Source organism: Pinus tabuliformis, chromosome 9 (genome assembly GCF_031772625.1).
Source record: "Pinus tabuliformis cultivar Carrire ecotype Pingquan chromosome 9, CPIR1, whole genome shotgun sequence".
Classification (NCBI taxonomy): domain Eukaryota; kingdom Viridiplantae; phylum Streptophyta; class Pinopsida; order Pinales; family Pinaceae; genus Pinus; species Pinus tabuliformis.
In genome coordinates this window covers 133,764,013-133,788,087 of record NC_142307.1, presented here as the reverse complement: position 1 = coordinate 133,788,087, position 24,075 = coordinate 133,764,013, and the positions used below count along the sequence as shown (strand labels likewise).

The 24,075-nt window shown below is 39.1% G+C and overlaps 1 pseudogene; it reads left to right on the top strand.

Annotated features, from left to right (window-relative positions):
* The window catches only part of LOC149147462 (uncharacterized), a 33,704-nt pseudogene extending 11,551 nt beyond the window's left edge, over positions 1-22,153 (top strand).
* The last annotated feature ends 1,922 nt before the right edge of the window (positions 22,154-24,075 follow it).

Below are 24,075 nucleotides of genomic sequence, written 5' to 3'. Positions count from 1 at the left end.
CCTTGACGTGGGGGGCTGCTTTGAGAAGAGCAAAAACAATCTTTTCCCGACTCGAAAAATCATGAACAGAAAAATAACCCTCTAGCAGATTTAACCATTTATCTACGGCATCTGCGTCTATCTGACCCTCGAATATGGGGATTTCAAAATTAACTTGTACCTTAAAGGGTGTGGCGTTTAGGGCCTCAAAACGGCTCCGGAAGTTCAGGACCCGAAAAACTGCTAAAAATAGTAAGTTGTGCTACAATTAAGGAAACTCAAAATGCTGAGAAAGACAATGGTGGGGGTCCAGGTGGACTTGGCAGGTGGCCACCAATATCCACCTGGATCATTCGTCCTCCCCTACAGTCAAAGTTAATCTGGATAAAAAAATATGCAACAACATTCTCCTTTCCAGGTTTATCAATAATAGTTAGATCAAATTGTTGTAATAAAAGTAACCATCTAATAATTCGGGCATTTACGTCAGGTTTGTTCATCAAGTATTTAATTGCAGCATGGTCAGTATGTACAAATGTTTGGTAACCTATAATGTCATGCCTAAATTTGTTCAATGAATGCATAATAGCTAGAAGCTCCTTTTCAATCATTCTGTAGTTCAGTTCGTCCTTTGACAAATTATTACTGATAAAGTAAATGGAATAAGGTAATTTATCATCTATCTGCCTACAGCTACTCTTGTGGCTTTGTGAGAGGCATCAGCATGTATATGGAAAGGAAGGGCCCAATTTGGGCCTCACAGAATAGGTGCAGTGTTCAACTTGTCCTTCAGGGTGTTTAGGGCCTCTTGACAGCTTTTTGACCATAAAAAATCCGAGTCTTTGGCCAATAACCCAAATGAAGGAGAAGCTAACTTGGGGAAGTCTTTTATAAATCTCAGATAGTATCCAGCTAAACCTATAAAACTTCTGACATCCCTCTGTTTTTGCAGAGGTGGGACCCTTTGGATGATGGCTATCTTATTTGGGTCCACTTGCAGTCCTTTCTGGGATATTGAATGACCTAGAATAGTCCCTGCAGGCTTCAATAACTCACATTTTTTGGGACTAAGGGACAAGTTCATTTCAATGCATTTGTTCAGCACCTTATCCAAGTTGGACAGAGCCTCCTAGAAATCACACCCATAGGGTGTAAAATCATCCATATAAATTTCTACTGCATCCTGGACTAGCTCGGCCAAGATACTCAGGACTACCCTCTAGAAAGTGGCAGGGGCATTACATACGCCAAAAGGAAGGAACTTATAAGCGAAAGTACCCCAAGGATAGGTGAAGGTGGTTTTATCCTAGTCTTCGGGGTTAATCTAGATTTGATTGTACTCGCTGAACCCATCTAGGAAAGAGAAAAACTTCTTCCCTGCCAGGCCATCTAGCACTTGGTCAATGAAAGGTAGAGGGAAATGGTCCTTCTTTGTTGCTTTGTTTAACTCTCTGTAATCGACACAAATCCTCCACTTCCCATTTTTATTTGGAACCAACACCAAAGGAGAAACCCACTCACTGTCCAAGATAGGGTAAATGAATCCTGCATCCAGCATATTTTGCAGTTCTTCTTTGACTATATCCTTGAGAGCTGGATTCATTCTCCTTTGGGGTTGTCGGACTGGTTTGCAACCTTCTTTGATATAAATGTGGCGAGTACACACCAAGGGGTTCACTCCCTTCATTTCCTTGTTACTCCAAGCAAATGCATCCAGATGTTCCCTTAGCATGTTGCACAACTTTTCTTCTTGGTGTACAAAAATAGAGGGGTTGATTTTCAAAGTTCTTTTAGGGCCGAATTCCATGGCTTTGACACGAGTAGGGTTTGATTAGCTAAGCATAGATAAATTTGATGGTTTCTCTTGGTTTCCTTTACTACTTCCTCTAAGGACAAGGTTTTGGGAGTTGGACTTTGGAGTCTATGTTCAAAAAAATCATCTTCATCATGTTTTCCTCCTCCAATGGCTATTTCTAAGGTATAGAGTGGGGCTTAGTAGATTTCATCTTATTCCTCCTCTTCTAGCCATAAGGGTAAGTCATATTCTAGAGATGGCTTAGCAGGAGGGTACAAGACTAACTACTTGGATAGATGCCCATTTTTTATAGTCATATTTCCAGCCTTGTAGCTGATGTAGGCATCGGTAGTGGTTAACCAAGGCCTCCCAAGTATGAGAGGATAACCAGTAAGCTTGGCCTTAGGTTTTGTTAGTGCCTAAATCTACCTCAAGCTGAATAAAGGTAGGTCTAGGATAACATCAAACCATGCTTAACCTGGTAGCTAGCCCTACCATGTCCAGAGAGGGATCTCTCCTTGTCAGTCTCAATTAGAATAGGGCAAATATGGCTTGAGATGACTGAAAATAAATTCTGATTTTAGGCTAGGTATATTAGGTCAGAGGATTTGTTTGATTTTGATGGTTGGTTGCTGGATCAAGTGAAGAAGGTAGTTTTGGGTCTGGGAATTCAACTCAGATTTGCAGGAATTTCTATGGGGCGAGGTAGGCAAGTGTTTTGGCACTTTGAATTGGATGTGATGGTAAGTCTAAGACCAATGAGGAGTTGGAGAGGGCATGCAAGGTTCATGAGTCCTCTTCAAACAACAAAAAACATTTAAAACTAAATGTATCCTCAAAGCAGAGATCTAAATATCAATGGATTCCACTTTTTTATCTTGATTCATTTAGTTATGAAGAAAGAAGTAGATGCTGGCACATATACACATAAGAGAAACTAAATAACAAAGGAAGAAACAATGCCAAGACACATTACTAGAAGAATCCCACAAAATGCTACAAAACGCTGGTTCATTTCCTTGCCAAACTGCAGAAGTGATTTACAATCAAGCTCAATGCATCCACAAGAGTCCAACCTTTACAAATCACTGAAAAAACACATGATATAGACATCCAAACCACCTGTGCTATCCATCAGGGGTCGAATCCAAGAGATAAGGGATTGTTTCAACCATATCTAAATTGGGAACAAGAAAATAGGCAGTGGAATAGCTTGCCTCTAAAACCAAGGAAACTGATACATTCAATTTTAAACCACTTTTCATTGATGTATCTACCCCCTCATGTCATTTTACATCAAATTTACATCATATTACATCATCTACCATGCAAGAATTTACCAAGAAAGGAAGAAAAGTTAATCACTGAAGAAATTGGGCGAAATTCTAAGTTTTAGGCAAAATTGGCAAAAATTTGCCTGATGCACAGCGCCTTGAGCCTCATGTGCAGCGCCGCTTCAAGGCTGCTTTTGGAGGCCTTGCACTTCACCAAATCAGGCCCAAGATAGCTTGTTGGAAAGCCCTACCTGTCTAGTTTCTGGAACACTTTGAATTTTCTGATTTGGAGGTCATTTCCCCCCTCAAAAGTGGATCCTCCCAAGACTGGTCCCTGTGTGTCCAAAAAGTGGCAGAGAGGGCACTTTTTAAGTGTTTTTTGCCCTTTTGGTGGCCAAGATCTCCTCCAAATTTGATGAAATTTTCTGGGTTTGGTTGTTTTTCCATGAATCCAAAAATACAAGCCATTTTGTAAAATAATGAGCCAACTCAATGCACAGTGCCGGTGGCACTGCGCATCAGCTGAAAATTCCTGTGTTTTTATTTTCAAAAATGCAAAATGACAAAAAGTTTCCATAATTTCTTCAAATTTGGTGAGAGCCAACCTCATTAAGTGCTTTGCTGAGCTAATGAAGCTTCAGCCAAGATTTTTGGTTTATCATGTCCTTTCTTGGCCCTCAAGGCTCTCCTTAGTTTGGCTTTTAGCCTCTTTACCCTTGTTTCTATGAGAATAATGGATATGGTGATGATATGGTGAATAATGAAAATGTGTGAGGACAAAGGAGATGAGTATGAAGAGATTTTGCAGATGTGAAGTGGAGTAGGGGAATGAAGGGAAAGATTTAGGAAACTAGGGTTTTGACTTATGGAGGACTTAGGGTTTGATGAAGGGAATTAGTTTCTTAGGGGAATAGGGAAAGGGAAAATGGAATTAATGAGTAGATTTAGGGCAATGAAGTGTGGAAAATGGGAAAAAGATGTTGGTTTTGTTATGGAGTGAAAGTTTTGCAATGAAATGGAAATTTATGAAGACAAGCTAGGGTTTGATTTTCAAGATGAAAAACTCATGAAGAAAACATGGAGAAGACCAAATTTAGCTCAAGATCAATGAAAACTTACTTGTAGGAGTGAAATGCATCGTTTGGGAGAGTTGAGGGTGAATTGGAGTGGTTTTGGAACCTTCCTAGCCAATGCGCAGCACACTAGGCCCAATGTGCAGCGCCTTCCTGATGCGCAGCGCCTTTGTATTTTAACACTGGCTGAAATTGGCTAATGCACAATGTTGATCCGATGCACAGCGCCAACTCTCTAATGTGCAGCGCCTAGCAAGTTTGCTGCAAAAATAGGGTTTTTGTCCTCCTTTGCTCGATTTCCCTCCAAATCACAATTTTGCTTCTTCACTTGATGTTTTGCACAATGAAATGGATAGCTACCATGAATTCACTTTATAAATGGATGCACTTTAATTTTTCCTCATTGTAAACCCACTTTTATAAAGTATTAGTCACTTTTTCTCAGAAACTCTGTTTTTCATTTGAAGTTTGACTTTTCTTGACCATTTGATGGACTGATGCATTGGTGCTTTTGTTTTTGCAGTAGTAGGAGTTGGCAAGAAGACCAGGAACAGCTGTTGAGCTTATTACATATAGAAACACTTAAATTACATGGAATTTGTACATAAAATGATAAAAACTCTGTTTTCACCTCAAAAGAAAATTTTGAGGTAAAAAAGATTTATTGAGCATATCAACAATAAATTTATGATTCTATGAACTTATTAATCCCCCTCATGTGCCTGCTGACCTTCTATTCAGTTTTCGATGACCATGATGACAAACCCTAGACCTAGTGGGACTAGAACCCTAGAACTGATTTTTGTAAATAAAATGAAACAGGGCAACAGTAAATGACCTAAAAAATATGAAAGCAGGTTAGCAGGTGAATGTCATGAGGGAAATTAGCATGAAGCCACTACCATCAGTTGATCCATGACCTAATGGAATGCAGCTGATCGAATGAGACACCTAATATGCATGCAAAAGAGCAATTTGATCACTGATGGAAGTGTGAAGATACTGACACTAACAGGCTGGAGAACTAGGAAGTATGCAGGGTACTCCCAAGAGTCAATGGAGACCATCACATCCTCAACAATTCCCTGAGGGGTTAATGTGGAACGGTCTGCAAGTTGCAAGATTGTTGTGGTCTTTCTTAATGAACCCTGGAGATTGAGCTTGAGCATGGTGTCCTTGGTCATTACATTAATGGCAGCCCCCAGATCGATCAAAGTGTGTGGGACAATGGTGACATTGATGTGCACATCTACTACTAGGCTTCCAGGGTCCATATACTTTGGGAAAATTACCTGCCCCAACATTAAGTCAGACAGTTGTCCAATGACATTAATGGTAGGGGTGTCTCTTTTTCGCCTCCTTGGATGTTTGAAACACTTTTCTTTAATCAACTTGTTGTAAATAGGTACATCCTTGATGGCTTGGAGAAGTGGAATTTTGACACAGATTTTTCAATTCACCCAAAAGTTCATTCTCTTCTGGGGTAGGCTAGACTGGATGAGTTAATCTCTCAGGAAAGGGTGGTGGATTCACTCTAGGCATGCTTTCCTCTCTTTCCTCCTCACTCTCCCTTAGTAGCGGTGGAGGTTGGTTATCCAGGAATACTCTCCCAGATCTTAGGTTGATTTCCTGAATCTCCACAGTATAAGCAGGATAATATGTCTCTCCATTGTACACTTGTTGTGCTTGTCTGTTGTTCGGGTTCGGATTTGGTTGGTTAGGCATCTGAGGTTGTTTAGGTGGAGCAGGGTGTAAAATATGTGGTTGAGTAGGAGGTGAAGGAAATAAAGTTGGAGCATTGTTGTATGGGGGCCTCCACCCCTAGGGTGGTGCATTTCACTGAGGTTGTGGCAGAGTATATGGCTGAAATGACTGGTTGGTCAGCTAGGAATGGTACTGAGGTGCAAAAGACCAAGGAGGAGGTGTAGACCAGGAGGGATGAGTAGGGAGCCCCCAAGAGGGAGTGGATGTGTTCTAGTTAGGGTTGTAATATGCATCGGATGACCCTTTCATGTCCTGCTGGTATGGCTGAGGCCCATGAGGTCTCCTTTGATTTATGTAGCAGAGATGTTCAGTCACCCCTTTAGTTCCATGATACACATCTTTTAGTCCAGGTAGAGAAGGGCACTTGTCTGTGGAGTGGTTTTCTTCATAGACTGAGCATATTTTGATCAGGTTTAATGGACATTCATTCCTAGGGTGCCTCCTTGTGCATCTAGGGCAAAAGATGGCTAATTCTCTTTCTGCTTCCTCCTACTTTCTCTTGATGTGCATAGTGTCCATCTGTAGGGAAAGGGTTTGCAGCATTTCACTCTTGAAATCTTCCAGCATATTTCCAATTTCACCTTTTATGGATGTGTTGGAAGAGGATGGGTTGGCCATTGGTTGACTACCCCTACCCTTTTTCCTAGCTGCCCTAGAATGATTCCTAAAGACAGTCTTGATATCTTCATAGGGTAGTTGGTAGATGTCCCCTCCTGCTAGCAGGTTTAGGGTATCCAGAAGATCTTCCCTTACCCCTCGGAGTAGGACTAGCTTCAGTGACTCAGGATCAAGTGTGCACCTGGCCCTTTTGTAGCTAAGCTAGAATCTTTCTTCATAATCCTCTAGGGATTCATCATGCCCTAAGGTCATCCTAAAAATTTCTTATTTAGTGTCTTTAGATCTACAACAGTCTAGATACTTTTTGTTGAAGGCTTGCTGCATCTAGGCCCAGGTTGTGATGTTATCCCCAGGTAAACCCATTAACCTGCGTAGAGTTGCTTCCTTAAGAGTGGATGGACAACTTCTTCTAATCAGTGGTGTAATCATAATTTATGCATATGACAGCAAACTCAAACAAGAAATTGTCTGGATCTTCTGAGGTCAGGCCATGGAAATGAGGAAGAGCAAAGGGGCTTATGTTTTTCATCTTGGTATCCCCATTAGTTTCTCTTATGGGAAAGGCACCCTCAATTCTTTCTCTATCTCCTCTGTCATTTCTATTTTCAGCCATTAGGTCAGTTGGAATGGGTTCTCCTTCTTCTTCTCCCCCTGTAGGCTCTTCAAAAATATCTGGTTGTTCGCCCAAGGGGTCCTCCAATTCACAGCTACCAAAGAAGAGGGAAGGTTGGTTGTTTGAAGTGGTGGGGGAATTTGGTAGAAATTTTTCTAAGTTGTCCCTATTCCTACGAGGCATGAAAGAAGTGCTTTCTCTTAGTTTTGTGTTTTTTCTTCAAGATTTGAAACTAATTGCAGAATTGAAATCACAAACTAAATGGAAAATAATTGCTTAAATGAAATCTCACTTGCAGAATGGAAAAGAAAGAAAACTAACTTGCAATTAGTTTTGCAGAAATGAAGCTAATAGCAGAATGTCAGAGACAAGAAATGGAAGAAAGAAAGTAGAAATCACATCTTACTTAGACACCTCCTTGGTAATGGCACCAATAAGTGATGAGCACCAGTATTGTAGCAAGAACGTTGCAACTCCTGGGGATACCAACTTTACTTTACCAACCCAGGGTTCGTACAAACTTGGAGGTGACAGTGTTGTATACACAAGCAAATGCGATGCGTTCACTCTTTGTCACTACTAAGTGGGCGATAGACCACTATGGTTTTTCAAACCAATCTTCTATTGATTCAAAAGAAGCTTGATTACCAATGAGAAAAAGGGAAATTTACACTAAATGAAATCTTGTCTATTATAGTAAGGAAAAGACTGAAATCAAATGCTTAAACACATCATTCATTTAAATACTGCTAAGAGGATTTATTTTAAAAGAATGCTAAGTTAACATGTGTGTAACCCTACTATCATAGGCATGCAATCTAAAATAACCAAACATTCTACTGTTGTGCATGTAAATGAACACAATAACTCTTTTTTCCCTTTTTGTCTTTTTTGTGTGAAAATGTGAATGCTAACTTCTCTTGGTGATGTGGCAGGTGGATTAGGGATTAAGGTGAATGGTAAGATGACTTGGGAGACAATTAGGGGTCTTCTCCTATGTTCCTAGATGCTTTTTCCACAATTCGGCCTCAAAACAGGCCACTACAGGTCGACCTACAGGATGTCCTAATGCTCCTACAGGATCCCCCGTATTCCTACAGGATCCGTCCGAGAGAAAGATGAGGGATTTGGAAGGTGTTGTAGGGCTTAGGGAAGGTGAATGGTGGGAGAAATGAGGCAAGGGAGTGGCTAGGACTTCTTCAGAGCTCAAAACAGATTTTGTGAGATGGTTGGATTTGCTCAACAAGCTTGGAGAAATGTTCTTATGGAATGATGAATTTAGTGAGGGGTTTAGTGGAAAAAAAGTGATAACCATGGATGGATGAGGATAGGATGGGGTTGTTGGTCATGAAATTTCTTTGCACTACTAAAACTCCTACACTACATCAATCACTGACATTTATCCATGAATCATGTAAAACAAGAAAGATTTTCAATTAACTAAAGAAAAACAAAGTTTCATTATCTAGTTGCCTATTTCATGCATGGGAAAACTTGAAAAATAATGTGAAACCTTTATGAGATCTACTGTAAGGCTGAAGAGATCAGAAATGACAATTAATTTCTATCCTTGAAAACTAGTAAAATGCTGGCCTAAGTAACAGAAAACCCTAAATTCCATGAGAAATCAGAATTCTGTCTTTTTGGGGTTGCATAGGAGTTCTTTCCTCAAACCATGGTCCCTAAAGGGAGGAGTGAGGCCAAATCCACCTACTAACAAATTTTTGATATTCCTTTATCTTCCTAAGCTACTACTAAAGCAATGCATAAATGGAAGCAAACTAATCAAATCCACAACTACTTGCAATGAAATAATGCTAAAGACAATTCAACCATTAATCTATGAAATCAACTAAGCATACAAATACAAGAATAGGAGCCTTTGCTGCTAGGTTTGGGCCCTAACCCAAGAGCTTCAGCCCTCTGATTCAACTCAGTGTTGGATCAAGGAAATGCTCATTCTCATTATCATATCAGAAAATTACATAACAGTGTCTTCCACAAGTCTTGAACTCGAAAAATGCTTAGTGCTTTTACCTCCAAAATTTGAATCCTAATGAGGATCTAGGCCTCCTTATTTATACAACTGAAGTCTCCAACAACTTCCTTAAGTCTAGGGAAGCTCAGCTCCCAAACTCAAGATGAACTGGCTCTCTAACTGTCACTGGCTCGGCTACCTTTTGATCTTCATGATTCGGGTGCTTGCAACTCCGAGGTAGTGTGATTTGATGGATGAATATTCAAATGAGTGAGGAGTAAATGAGAAGGATCTATCTCCTACAATCTCTCTTCCTTGTCTCATTCGAGTTTCTGCCCTTAATTAACCAAAATTGCCATGATTTTCTCTCAAAAACCTGCAATCAATGCACATTAGTCCACTAGGCATAACATCTCACTTTTACTCATCTCATTATGCAAAATATAATCAAAATATGTAAGGAATTATGAGAAGAGTTGATTTAAATAAGCTTGGAGGTGTATTAAGGTCCATATAGTTACCCAATGATGAGGCTCATCAGAAGACTAGGTCTAGCATGTCACTAACTTGTTCTTAGCCTATTTCATCAGTTTTAGACCTGTTGCAGAGGCTTGGAAAGGCGTTCAAGTGCAGGAGAAGATGATGGAATAGGTGGCAAAGGTTTCAAGCTAGGAGGTTGATGTTTTAACTGAGCCTAAGCCTCGGTTGCATGCACAGAGGCCTATGGGAGCAGTTGGAGGCCAGCTCATGGGATCGGTTATAGCCCTAGTCAAGTTATGACAATGTCAAAGGTGTGATTGAAGGATTTCATGAGAATTGTTCCACATTCATCATGTTTTTTAGCTAATTTTTGTGTTTTGGCGACATCCTTGATCGAAAATTTTCAGTTTTTGGTCAGAAAAGTTCGTCGGGCCTCCATAAGCTGATTAAAGTTGAAAATATGAAAAAGGCTAATGGAGTTAGTGGTTGATTCAGTCAATGAGTTGAACATGCATCAAATCTAGCATATGAATAGGATTGTTGAGCTCCATATTTCTGTGTAATTATTGAATTAAGCACTTAAGTTCATCTACATATTGGAGATAGCTCATTGTTAGTTCGGTTGATAACACTAGTGTGTGATGTGAGTGTGAGTTTGAAGAAGACCCTGCAAATTGTGTGAGCTTCATTATGTATAATTTTTTAATCATTTTGCAGTTATAGCAGCAGATAGCTGAAGCTTATTTTAGCCATGATATTGTGTAGTGAGTGAGAAGATGAAATGTTGATTGGTGTAGTGTTTGGTGAGATGGGATTGTTGCATGTGTAGTATTTGGAGTTCGGTGATTTGATTTTGATTGTGCATAGATGTTATGTTATTTCAGTGTTGATGTTGAGCATGTTTTATGATTCTAGTCTGAAAATATATGGAACAAGGCTCGCATTGAGGAAGTGAAGGCGTGGAGGCTTTGAGTATACAGTGATTGGTGGATTCATTAGATGGAAGATATTTCTCCATCCAATGGTCGTTGGATAGTTCAGCAGAAACTAGGTGAGGCTCATTGGTCATGGTGGTGACTAGTAGATCAGAGTTTGTAGAGTCGAATGTTTAGTTTAGGAGTAATTGGGAAAGGATCGTTGATCATGGTGGCTTTCAATGGATGGTAGTCCACAGATTCGTGAGAGAAATAGTTTCATGTATGATAGTTCCAGCATACTGTGAAAGAATTCGAGCCTTCTGGCTCATGGAAGTGAGTTTATCCATGTATAATTTGTTCAACAGATAATAAAATATTGAGCAGCGCAACAATAGCAGGTTGGTTTTTTTCACAGGATGGGTTTTTCACCAAAAACACTTGTGTCCATGTGTTGATTGATTTTGTGATTTCATGTTTATTATTGATGCTATGATCTTTACTTTTGTGATTCAGTTTATGCATGGTAAAAGGTTATTAATTGAGAAAAATTTCAAAAGTGCCACACTACTGATTCACCCCACCCACCTCAGTAGTGATCTAGTTTCCAACAAATTGTTCAAAACTAGTTGCACACTCCTCAGTCCATTCAAACTTATTTCCTTTTTTCTACAAACATGTAATAGGATAGGAAATCCATGAGAATTTCCCGATGGTAGTAACCTGCTAGTCCCCTGAATGATCTGACCTCATCCACCATAGAAAATTTTAGGGGCAAATTTTAGCCCAAAGGCGAAATTCAAGTGGTTTTATATTTTGGAAAGGCAATTTTTTTTATATTACACCTATTTTATATAGTTAGCCCAAAATTTATTTTAAAAATAAATAATTATTATATTTTAGCCCTAAAAAATAAAGCGGATAAACAGTCCAAAAAACCTATTCGCCTCATTTCGAAGTTGGATTTGATTGCAATCGCCACGATTTCCAGTTTGGAGAAATTGGATTTGATTGCAATCGCCCTGATTTCCAGTTCGGAGGTTGGATCTGCTTGCAATGGCCCTAATGGCCCCGATTTCCTGGTTTGCAAGTCGTATTTGGTTGCAATGGCCCCAATGGCCCCGATTTCCTAGTTTGCAAGTCATATTTGGTTGCAATGGCGCCAATTTCCTGGTTTGCAAGTCATATTTGGTTGCAATGGTAGACAAGAGATTGGGTTAGCAGTTAGCGCCTTCCATTGTGGATGATGGGTTACAATAAGTGCTTGCAGAGGTGAGAGGAGACGAGAAAGATGAACTAGATGTCGATGTGGGCAAGTCAGATAGATTGGGAGATATTGGGACCATTAACATATACATATATGTCGAGTTACTTGATTCCATTGGGAACGAACCACAAAAATAGTTTATCGGCTTTCATACATCCATCCCCTTCGCTACTCAAATCTTGGAGCCCTAGTTTCTCTTCCTACTCGTCGATTCTTCCACAGATGAATCTTCATAGGTTCTTTTATTTATTCTGAAGATCAACTTTCAAGCAAGCTGGGATTGTCATATGGGGGGGTTGAAAGTTGAAACTGGGAATTTAGGATAAACTTCTGTGAAATTTTGCTTTGAGATGACTCTGAATTCTGTTTTGAATATCAAGGGACGTCGTCTTTCAAGCATTACACTTCAAGCTCACAACGTTTGGGAACCAACTGGAGGTTCACTTTGAACATTTACTTGTTTAGAGTTCAAGAGCCGAAGATTTTTATTTGTTTCCCAAAGTCACAATCTACATATACTTTCATGAAACGAGGACACATTTTGGAAATGGTTGTGATCTTTTGATCTGGTAAAATAGCATTGGTCAATTGTCTTTATCTCTGTTCAAGGAGGCTTGCAGAGGCACATATCACTTATCAATAACTATAGACACAGGTTTGGAGACTTTGATCCCGTGAAAACAAATTCTCAGAAGCTGAAAAGCAGTATTATATGGCAGATTTGAAAGAGCCCCTTCTTCCTCCTCGACCTTCTATTTCTGTGGTGCATGAAGCTCCTTGTCAATCAACCATGCCTGGTAGGCCTCTGTTTCAAGGACTAGGCCTTTTGGGAGTTAAAAAGAGAGGGCAAGGGATTCGGTCATGGATAAGGATAGATAAAAATGGGAGTTCTCAAGTTTTGGAGGTAGATAAATTAACAATAATAAAGCGTTGTGACTTGTCGGCTAGGAATCCCCTCCTTTTGGATCCATTATTTGTATATCCTTCTACTATTTTGGGATGAGAGAGAGAAATTGTTGTGAATTTAGAACAGATAAGGTGTATAATCACAGCTGATTTTCCCTTTGAATTCAGGGCACTGGAAGTTGCTTTGGAGGTAGCTTGCACATTTCTAAACACCCAGGCATGTAACTAACTTGTTTATATTCTCATATCCTGATTGTTGTACCTCTATTGATTGTGAAATCTATTTAGTAATACTTTAACTCCTGTCTTTCCTGATTTGTTTTCTGGATCTCTCTCTCACACACACACACTCTAATACCATATGTTCATACCATGCATGTATTTTCACTTTCCCTACTATGTGCAAAGAGCGCGTGGGATTTGGCCAAAAGCTGAAGGTTCAACTGTAGTGAAATGTTGGCAAAAGCTATCAAAAAATGTAGTGTAATGGAAGTGTAGGCAAAAGCTATCAAAAAATGTAGTGGAATGGAAGTGTAGAAATGTAGCTGGAAACGTTAAAAGTGTCAATTGAATTTGCAACCAATGCCTGCACAGTCAAATGTGTGAAGGCCAATAGTAAAGGATAATGTACTCTTCCCATCTAGGGGTTATTTTATGTTCATACTTCTTGAAGTTATTTTGTTTGACATGTTTAGCCAATTTGTATATGAAATATAAGCCTCAACTTTTGATACACACTCATGCATAGTTGGTGAACAATTGTATATAATTTTGAGATTACTTCTTATATTGACATAAAAAGTTCTTTTTTTCGGATTTTCTTAATAGGTGAAAAAAATCACTGAGTCTACTCCCAAGCCAAACCATACTTGGGCTTGCTGTCAAGCCAAATTAACTCCATCCTGAGTCTGACTCTCTGTCCATGAGTCAAACTTGCTAGAAGTGAGTTGATTTTATGAGTACTCATGGGTTATTTTCTCCCTAATGAGTGCAACTCATGAGTGGATGGAAAAACTTGCTAGGGTATAAAATAAATGCCAAAACTTGAAGGAAATGACATCATTTTTAATTATTTTGCGACAAAGTTTTTGCCAAGTTTGAGTTGAACTCTTAAACTTTTCCCTTGCAAATCTTAGTTTTCCAACATTAAATTTTCTAAAGTTTGCCAACATTTTATTCTCTTCTTGGTCCAAATTATTGTATTAACATCAAATTGTGCTTTTATTAAGGTTAACTATGTTCACCAAAGGATGAATTTATGATCTGTATTCCAGTGGACGAGTCAGAATGTATCTCACTACGGATTTCATTGAACTACTATGGGAAGAAAATACCCATGCATGCATGCTTATATGGATCTCTCTGTTCTATGTAACCCAAGCAAAGCTGGACAGATAAATGTGCAACAACACTTACAACATTGCACAATGCATATAATTTTTTTAAGCTGGAGAAACCCTCATATGAATAAAACCTTGGCATGTTATTAATCTGCAAACCAATGCTTATAATAATTACCCTTAGGCTTCTGAATTTTTGGTGATTTCACAACCTCCCAGACAACCATAGCATTCTTGAATTGGTGGCCTTGGATATTACCTTCTCACACTTTCTGTTATTTTGCTTAACTGGGCTACAGATATGATCTTCCCACCGTTTTGTTTGCACCTTCCTCTCTTTCAGTCAGTCAGCCTTAGCTTAGATGCAATGGACTCACACTCTCTCAACTCTCTCTTTTTTATGCCTTTCACCCAGATTTTATTATAGCCCATGTTGATTTTTTTTGGGTTGTTGTGGTCAGTATTTCTAGCTACTCAAGTCGTGATTCTAAAAGAAAAATTAAGAAGAAGAAATTTAATTCAAATTTGCCTCCAAAAAAATTAAATTCAGTCCAGCACAAGGATATGTGCCCCTTAGGCACCTCATGACCACTATAAATACAAAATCGGCCTCCATTTTTTTGGCATCAATTCAGATCACACAAAAATCATTTGTTTTTAGTTCACACATGCAAAGGAGAGAGAGAAGAAGCAAGAAGTTTGACCAGTGTTGACCACTCTTTGAACGAAATTTCTGAGGCACTGTTTACCCGAATTTCTAAAGCAGTTGACTGAGCTCTATCGGGGCAATTTGACCAATTTTCCTGGGCAATTGACCGAGTTTTTGGGCAGCTGCAGTAGGCCGAGTTTCAGCCCTGTTGACTAAGGTTGACCAAAATTCTTGGCAACAACAGTAAGGCCAAACTTTGCTTGTGCAGATTTTGTAGTCAATTTGACTAGAAAATCAGATTGTACTTTTGTTGAATAGAACAATTTCTCCTAAGAAAAGATTGTAGGGTTTTTCCCGAGTTTGGGTTTTCACAGTGTAAAATTGTGTCTTGTTTGTGCTTGGATTTCTCTTTATGATCCTAATATCATTATTGCATTACTGTTGAGATTTTCTATGTATAATTACTTAATGATGTATGTGACATAAGTGAACTTGGTTAAAGAAATCATTGGAAAGTAATTATCAGTTTAGAAGATCATATTCTCTATGAAGGAAGTTGATACCATGTTGAAGAATCTAGGGAAAACATAATAAGGTGATTCTTCTTTACTATGATAACAATTTGTGAAGCATTTATACAATTTATCTTAACTTAATGTTCCATCCATTATTAGTGGGTGTGTTTACTTCATCAAACTGCTACCAAAAATAAAAAAGACAAAAACACAAATATTTGGCTTTTTCCAAGGGCCAAAACCTCTCCCTCTTGGAGAGGAAAACCCACGCAAAATTCTTCTTATAGAGATTCCATTGACGAATACCAAAACCATGACCCTTGACACAATTTTCCTCTCCAAGACCAAGACATCGATCCTCTTCTTCATCGTTGTTGGGATCATCATCCTTGTTGCACCTCTGCCTCACTAAGATCTTCATTATTGTTGACATCATTGTTGCGCCATGATTGTCTCTTGAGATTGCCACACATGTGATCTCGGCTTTTTCATTGAGATCATTATCATGACCTTGATTTTCATCCTTGATCAATGCACAGAGGGCTTCATTGCTGCTACACCATATTTGGATCATCACTGTACCCTAGCTGGAAACATCATCATGCTAACTGTGAGCAGTAGAGAATGTATTTTATGAAAAAAGTGCCAAGACAGTGAGGGAAACGATAGGATCAATGTGATGCACAGTGAGACTGAGGCTACATGAAAACAATAAGGGTTCCAAGATTCTTTCCATCACATATATGCATTGATTGCCATGAATTAGGTTCACCAAAATTGTGATTACTTTCTTTCCTGCACTGAGATCTTACTTTCCATTTAAGCTGAGACTGCAATGATTACTACTGCTCCTTATCATGCGGAGACTGTAATAGTGTGAGATCACCAAGATACATGTTGGAAATACTGGGGGGGGGTGAATCAATATTCCTTTTCAATTGTTATTTTTACCAGTTAAATCATTTATATTTAGAACACAAAATGAACAATAGGAATAAATGCTTTTATTAATATAATCTTTACAATAAATCAAATACAATATATGTAAGGCTCCAACATGTTGCCAAGCACCAACTTGGACTTTTTGTGAGGCTCCAACCTCCAGGGCACCAACCCTGTCTTGTCCAGGCACCAACCTTGGATTTAGGAGCACCAACTCCAAGGACACCAATACTTCCAATTCTGAGGCACCAACCCCAAGGGACCCAGCCCTCTTCTATATATTGTTTGGATACATTTGGTACTAATTCTCTGCTCCCAAAATCTTCATCACTGAATTCTGTCAATCTACAACTTCACTATAGCCTCCATGCTACATCATCAATGACAACCTGTCTTCATATGTAGGAGTCTTCAAAACTCTTCATATTTCCCACACAAAGTCTACAAAGTTACCTCATGATGATTTCAAATAGACATCATGATCTCCAATAATGTCTCCAAGATCTGTTGATACTTATCAACGAGATATCTACGTTAGGCCTCAATGTATTTTAAAAACAACTTTGTTTCGACCTTCTGTTCTTACTTTCATAGTAATTGCTTCAGGAGTGAGGCTTCAGGAGTAACTACTTCAAGAATTACTTCTTCAGAGGAGCGACTATCACAGTTTCATATTGTGCGTTCAATTAAAAAAAACAACCCTGCCTTGTTCATACTCAGATAATCTTCTTAGATCCGCAGAGCGTCCTTTTGAACTGTTATCTAAAAATCACTTCGAAACACAGGTCTGAGGTTTTCAATAAATAACCCAGTCAGCAGAATGTTTGACATTCGATTTCCTTCTTCTTCCGTTGGACCCTTCGACTTCCTCTGCGCTCAGTCGACCTTCTTCGCTCGCTTGATCTTTGGCTTCCTCTGTGCTCACTCGACCTTTCAGCTTCCTTCTTCGTTCGCTTGATATTCGACTTCCTTTTTCGCTTGTTCGACCTTCGACTTCCAGATCTTTGGCTTCCTCTGTCTCTTCAAGTTCTCCAATACTCAAAAGACACATTCATTTGGAAGAGAGGCCGAATTACAATAGATGTTGGATATTAAAATTATATTAGAGAGGCCCTTTTTCAATATTCATACAATAGACTCATTATTTACGGAGGATTTCATAGGAGAGACCGTACCCAATAAGGTCCCACATCCACGTCATCAATTGCAATCACAACTTTCGGAGGTCCCACAATCGCAACTCGTAACGTCACCGATGTAAAATGGTCGATATTCATACTGCCGATGAAATGGACATGATATAATATTAAACAGTCATCAATAGATCCATCGGGTCCATAGCTCCATTGCAATCGACGGTCTATCGGGTCCACAAGTCTTATCGCAATCACAGTTTACCATCGTAACATTTCTTCAAAACTTGCGATATGCGACGGATGCGATATTTCTTTAGGACGTATTATAATGGTGCAGTGGGTCCGCATACATATTGCAATCGACAGATTTCAATGTGGCAAGGCTTTAAAGAGACTTGCGATGTGGCGGATGCGATATCATCTTAAGGCATATGTAATGGAACTATCAGGTTAGTATTACATATCGCAATTGGAGGTTTTGAGTGGTGGCATAAAATAGAACTGTCGATATGATTTCTGCCAATATTATATACTGTCGAAAGGGTTCCCATGGTTTATTACTTCCTCTGTATTACATATCGCAATCAGAGGATTTCAGTGTAACAACAAGGCTTCAAGACTCGTGATGCAGTGGATGCGATATTTCAATAAACAGTTGTTAATAAATTTGTCGGGTCCACAGCCTTATCGCAATCGACGGTTTGCGGGACTTCAATTGGCACATGGATTAAAAATGGCCTTAACCCCCATAGTTGATCATGATCTAAGGGTTGACTATGAGATCGATGGCTAGGATTGAGTGCGGGACTTCAGCCACGATTAAGGAAGTCCATACTTTCCTACCTATTGTTGGGAAAAGTATCTATTCAGAACGCCCCTATCCCACTCTAAGGTGTGACAGTGCCTTAGCAACAAACAAGGAAAACTACTTGAGTATTCTTCTTTATGAAATGTAAACGAAGAGGAAGGATAAACTAACCTGTGTCTTGCACTAGTTTGTTGATCCAATCTCTCCTCTCTTCAATAGCTCCCAGCTCCCTGCTCCCTTACCGGCCCAGCTTCACCAAATTCCTGCAAGATCACAGAAGAGAGAAACTACATGAAGATATAGATTTACATTCATAAAAAGCTTAGGATCAGATTAAGCTAAACATGCAAATATAACAAAACATCATTGATACACAGCATGTAGGAGAAACTCAAATAGTTTTATTGATATGATAAGAAAGTCCAGCAAGTGATACAACCAAGTGAGTCCCGATCCAGCATCTACCTCCCAGCAAAGGAATCCCTTCCTCACCTCCAACAAAGCATAAATCACCCAATGCACTAATCTCAATCTCAAACCAACAACAATTCTTTGCAAAGTACAAAATTCCAGCCTCTGGATCTCTGGGATGAGGGATCCATATATAGATGTAAGCAGAGAGGATGAGTCAGCTTATGTTTTGACTTGTGGCTTCTCTCTTTCAGTTCTTGCTTCCACTTGGAGGCTGAGAGCCTCTTACTCATCCTTGGTCGAACTCAGTGAGGCAAGTGTCATTGAGGAAGATTCTGGAAGCTTCCATTGTCTCTCCACCTCGTCGAATGACTCTGCCACTTGTCATTTCCCGCTCAACGCACCTGGGTAGTGCATTCAAGTTCGTTGCAACGCACCTAGCCAGTGTATTTGGGTGCTTTGCAACGTAGGCAGCTAGTGGAGCATCTGAATTGATCCTGATTTGACTAGTTTTGAGCAGTTTCTGGTGGAGAACTTCTGGGAGGAGCTGTCATTGGTTGACCTAGTTCCTTTAGGGGCAGGAACAACACTTTTAGGGACTTTGGATCCCTTGGATTATGGACATTTCATGCTTAGGGCTGTAAGGCACAAAAATGTCTATAACACTACCCCTGCTCTTCCAATAGTTGTTGCTCCTGTGATTTCTCTTCACTCTTCCTATAGTTTTCTTCTTTACTCTTTGGCTTCTTTCTCCTGTTGCTTTACTGGATCCACTATGTCATTTGCTATTCAATTGTTGTTCAATTGTTGATCAATTGACCTCCTGTGTTAATTGTTGTTCAATTGCTATTCAATTGTTGTTCAATTGCTATTAAATTGTTGTTCAATCGACCTCCTACGTCATTTTCTATTCAAGTGACCTCCTGCATAATTTGTTGTTCAATTATTGTTCAATTGACCTCCTGCGTTGTTTGTTGTTCAATTGATGTTCAATCGACCTCCTGCGTCATTTGTTGTTCAATTGACCTCCTGCGTCATTTGTTGTTCAATTGACCTCTTGTTGTTCAATCCACTTGGGTCCTCCATCTCATCATATCATCATATACCAAACTTTCATCACTATGAGCATTATGATTAATGGGCATCAATGGGCAATCATGTATCAAAGAATTTTCCATCACAAACACTGCTATATTGACATCAATGACAACCTAGATTAACAACACATATATATGCCTAGATCAAAACTACAGGGATATATGCGAGGGCTTTATAGTCACTATAATAGCTTACTGTGTCACCCGAAGTCATTGTTGTCCCATCCGAGATTACAGTGATCTGAGAACTGCACCTTACAGTCATGCGAAGGGTCTCAGAGATATGCCGAGATCTTATCCTCACCCAGAGTTGCAGACTTGTCTGAGATTCCTCCTTCCTACTCCATATACTCGAGATCATGACTGCACCTAAAACCCAAACGAGGTGTAGTCAAACCCTACTGCGGCTCTACTCCTATATGCAAAATTTCAGAGGCATGCGAGATTTTTTCTTCGTCTATTTTCGCTAACCCTAGATGGGTATTTATAGTGGTTATGTCCATATATGAAAGCCAACATAAACTCATGAACCGCCGTGACTATTTTATTGAGTCGACATTACTTCCATTTATTTAATTTAATTCATTTTTGAGCCAACATGAAGATCTTCATTATTCTGCTTGTAGACTTCGGTGTTCTTGCATTTGGAGAAGTGTTCTTTCATTTGGAGGATCATTCTTGGTCTTGGAGGGCTGTTACATTCAGTTGAATATTTGTATACATTTGAATGACATAGAATGCGAGTTCTGTGTCACTTAAAGAAAATGTGAGTTGGATATTTGTAATCATTTTTTCTTTGAAATGACTTCATGAATGCAAGGAGATCTATAGGATAGACGGGTTATCTTGCATGGAATAAAAGGGATTGATAGAATCTCTGACATGCAGTAAAGAAGAAATATCTTCATGAGATCTCATTTGGGAGATCTAAGAAATATGATATGAAAATAATCATCTACCAATCGATATGGAAAACTGCCTACTACCCAGTTTTGCGTCAATACCTAACTACCAGGCAATACCATAGCAGGTATTTCGATCGAAAAATTTGGGAGCGGATGAGATGTGGTCGATAAAGTGATGTTACCAACTTCCTTCTCTTGATCACAGATTCAAATTCTTAAATGAGATTGATAAAACCAAATTATTGTATGCCAAGTTTCTCAGTGCTCTTAGCCGAGTCCTGGCTGGGTATTCAGGTGCATCAGAGGAACAAAACCAAAAGGAATAGTTGAAGAATACTGCCATGATTTCCTGGTCAAGTTTAAAACAATGTAAGTGCTTCTTAAAATTTTACTATTTTACATATAGTTTAAGGTGTATTTTTCTTATAATAGGTATTATAGTTTTGGGCTTGTGTTATCCTGTGAAGTTTGAGAAATGTTTTTCTTCCTTGCTACTAAATAGTTTAGTATGTCTAATCTATAAATGCTAATTTTATTAGTTTTGTGGGATGGTAGTGGCACACCAACTTGGGTTTTTCTCACAGACACCAGTAGAGGGAGAATGTAATGATGAGTAGGAGAAAATCACTATTTCCAAAGCATTTGCACATCATAGGTCTAAGAAGATACAATTGGTCCAACAGCTGAAACAACAACAGTCAACATCCAAGAGAAAGATGCTCACCAAGAGAGAGAGAGTAGAATCCATTATGTTGAACACCAACATTATGAACCCTGGGCTGGAGGAGCATCATAATGGATTTCTTATGATTTTCCCACACAAGGTTGTTCCAGCTTCAGTTCTAGTCACAATCATCGTTGTCAGCAACAGTTGCATCGTCCTACTCTGCCATCGTCTAGTTCTAGGATTTTTCCCCTAATTGTGTCTATTTTTCTGCAGAGGAATATATTGGTCTCTCTTTATGATTCACCTTCATCCTCCTCTCTCTCAAGGGACGTTATTGCAGCTAATATATTTCTTGTTGGTGATTGTGTTGGGAGCTCTCTGCAAGAGCCATTTCCATTGCCATTAGCACTGTCTAGGGAAGTTATTGTAGAAAACAAAGCTGATGCAAATGATAGAACTGTACATAGAATAGCATCTCAGCAAGTGCCCACCCCCTTTAAAGAAATTGAGAGAGGTGTAGAGGAATGGATTAAAGGTGATATCCCAAGGGATAACAACATTCCTACATTAGGAATTTCCAATGTATCAGAGTGGGTTGCAACATTTTCTTCTAACAATTTGTTACCCTGGTCTAATTCAATGAAATCTTGGGGTTTGCATAGGCAGCAGTAGCAGCAGAGGCAACAATAATGGATGCCACAAACTATTCCTCAACCTGGGTCATCCTTTTTAGCACCTAGATACTGTGGGTCTACTTCATCAATGGTTGGACCTGTGACAATAAGGACATCAATACTAGTTTTCTTAGCCCCTCCCTGTCGAAGGCCTCATTCGAATTTCCTAAGAAATGACACCAATTTGGTGCCTTTTCCACTCCAAACTGCACAGGTAGTTAAAATTCGATCTGTTATCCCAGTTTTCTCTAGTCCACCTGTTCGGAGGACTTTACCACAAAACCCAGACCCAAGTTCCTTAGATAATGAAGACTGGAACTTCAATTTCTCAATCAGCTTAGGCTTTGAAATTTGTCTAAAACAATTTGATCTATTGATATTCTTCACATTTAACTCTGAAATTTTCCTCTCTTCCAGGCTGCTATTGATATGAGATGGCAGTATCTATTACATATTCTGACTCTGCTTTTCCCTTCCTATGTTTTATGAGGTTACAGAGTTTAATGTTTATGCCATCTAAGCCCAAATATCTTAGCCCATCTAATGTTTCCAGGTCAACTTCCAATATAAATTTATCTCCTTAAATTTGGTCCTTTTGAGGCTAGAGAAAAAAACTAGGGCTTGGAACAAAATTTTAGGGAGGAGGATTTTTGGTAGTTTGAGAGCCTAAACATCAAGAGGTGGGTCTTGGATACATGACCTATCATTTTGGTGGGTATCCACTCAAATTTTCCCTAGGAAGGAAACACTAGTTTCTTCTCCCTCAACTTGAGTACTTTGTTAAGGGTTTCATGAGCCTTGGAATAACTTATTATCTTTGCAAGGAACCCTTTCTCTTTGTTCTTGACCTTGTGAACACCTATCACCATTGAAAAACATCAAAACCCTAGGTCTTGAACCTTGATTTCTAAGGCTTTTCTTAGAGAGTGTTTTGCTTCCTTGAAGCTCTGAAACATTATTGAGTCTCTCTCTTGAATGAGTTGTAGCTTGATCACCTTGTACCTTATACCTAGCATATCCATTTTAAGTGATCTCCCTCGTACCAGGACTCCTCCCATTAGTGAAAGTTCGTAAAGAGCAGGGGTTTTGGCTGAGGTGACATTAGGCCTCCACCCCATTGTTAGCACGTAGTCTAGCTTTTAGTCTTGTAGGATGTCTCTCTCCAAAGCCTACTAGATTTTGAAGTAACATTTCCATCTACTACATGCTAGATCTTGTAGATCTATTTGGAAATCTCCACTGACTTCCCTTTGACATGATCAAGGTATACTTCATATTTGTGGATTTTCCTCCTCCCTCTAAGCTCAAGATCACATCTAGTATAATATCTATGAACACATCACCAATTATAGGAATATCCTCTTGTCACAAGCTTTACTTTGTTCTTCCACTTCTTCCATATGTTGCAAGAGCCTTGGCAACCTTTGCTATGTACCTGCAATCCTCACCAGGAGGTCATGGAAGAACGATTATAACCCAACAAAGAGAAGCAAAGACAAGAGGCTAGCTAACAACAATAATCAAGGAAGAGAGATATAAGTTACTTATCTTTTGAGGATCATAGGAAATGTTAGCTCCCTCTTGATCTTAGCCTTCTTGCATCCATCTTTCAATTTTATCATCCTTTTCCTCATCATCAACATGGTTCCATTCCTTCCTTGCATAGGCTAGGGTTTCTTCTTTTAGCGAAAACATTAATCTAGATCTAGGGTTTTATCTACAAACCCTAGGATTTTTACATTCAAGACTTCTAGCCTTCTAGGATAAATCCTAGTTACATTTTACACCCCTTGCAAGTCCAATCAGACTTTGTAATGTGCCAATTTTCCTTTTCATAACCAAATGCCCAAAAAATCATAGAGTCCCAATGCCTCAGAAAACAATCAAAGGATATTTCATCTTGATATCAGACTAAGTGAATGAGTCAAGATCATGGATCTTCCAATGAGATGTCTTCATCAAGAGATAAATATTATAGACCCATAGCATACTTGGTTACTGCTTCAGCAGTACTAGTAAGGATATTCCTGCAACTCTGTATTTTCAGCTGAACATTGATTTTGACCTTTTCAATCCAAGTAGCTCATCCTTTATCATATCAGTTAGTAATAATTTAGTTTTTCAAATGACTCATCTTTCTTGAGAGTACTTTTGTCTCCAAACTTGAAAGAGGACTCAGCCTTTTTCTTCATTATAAGCTTGTTATGTCAAACAATGAACTTGCTCCATCACAATGTGCTTTGATAGTGATCTTTGTCCTTATTTCAAAT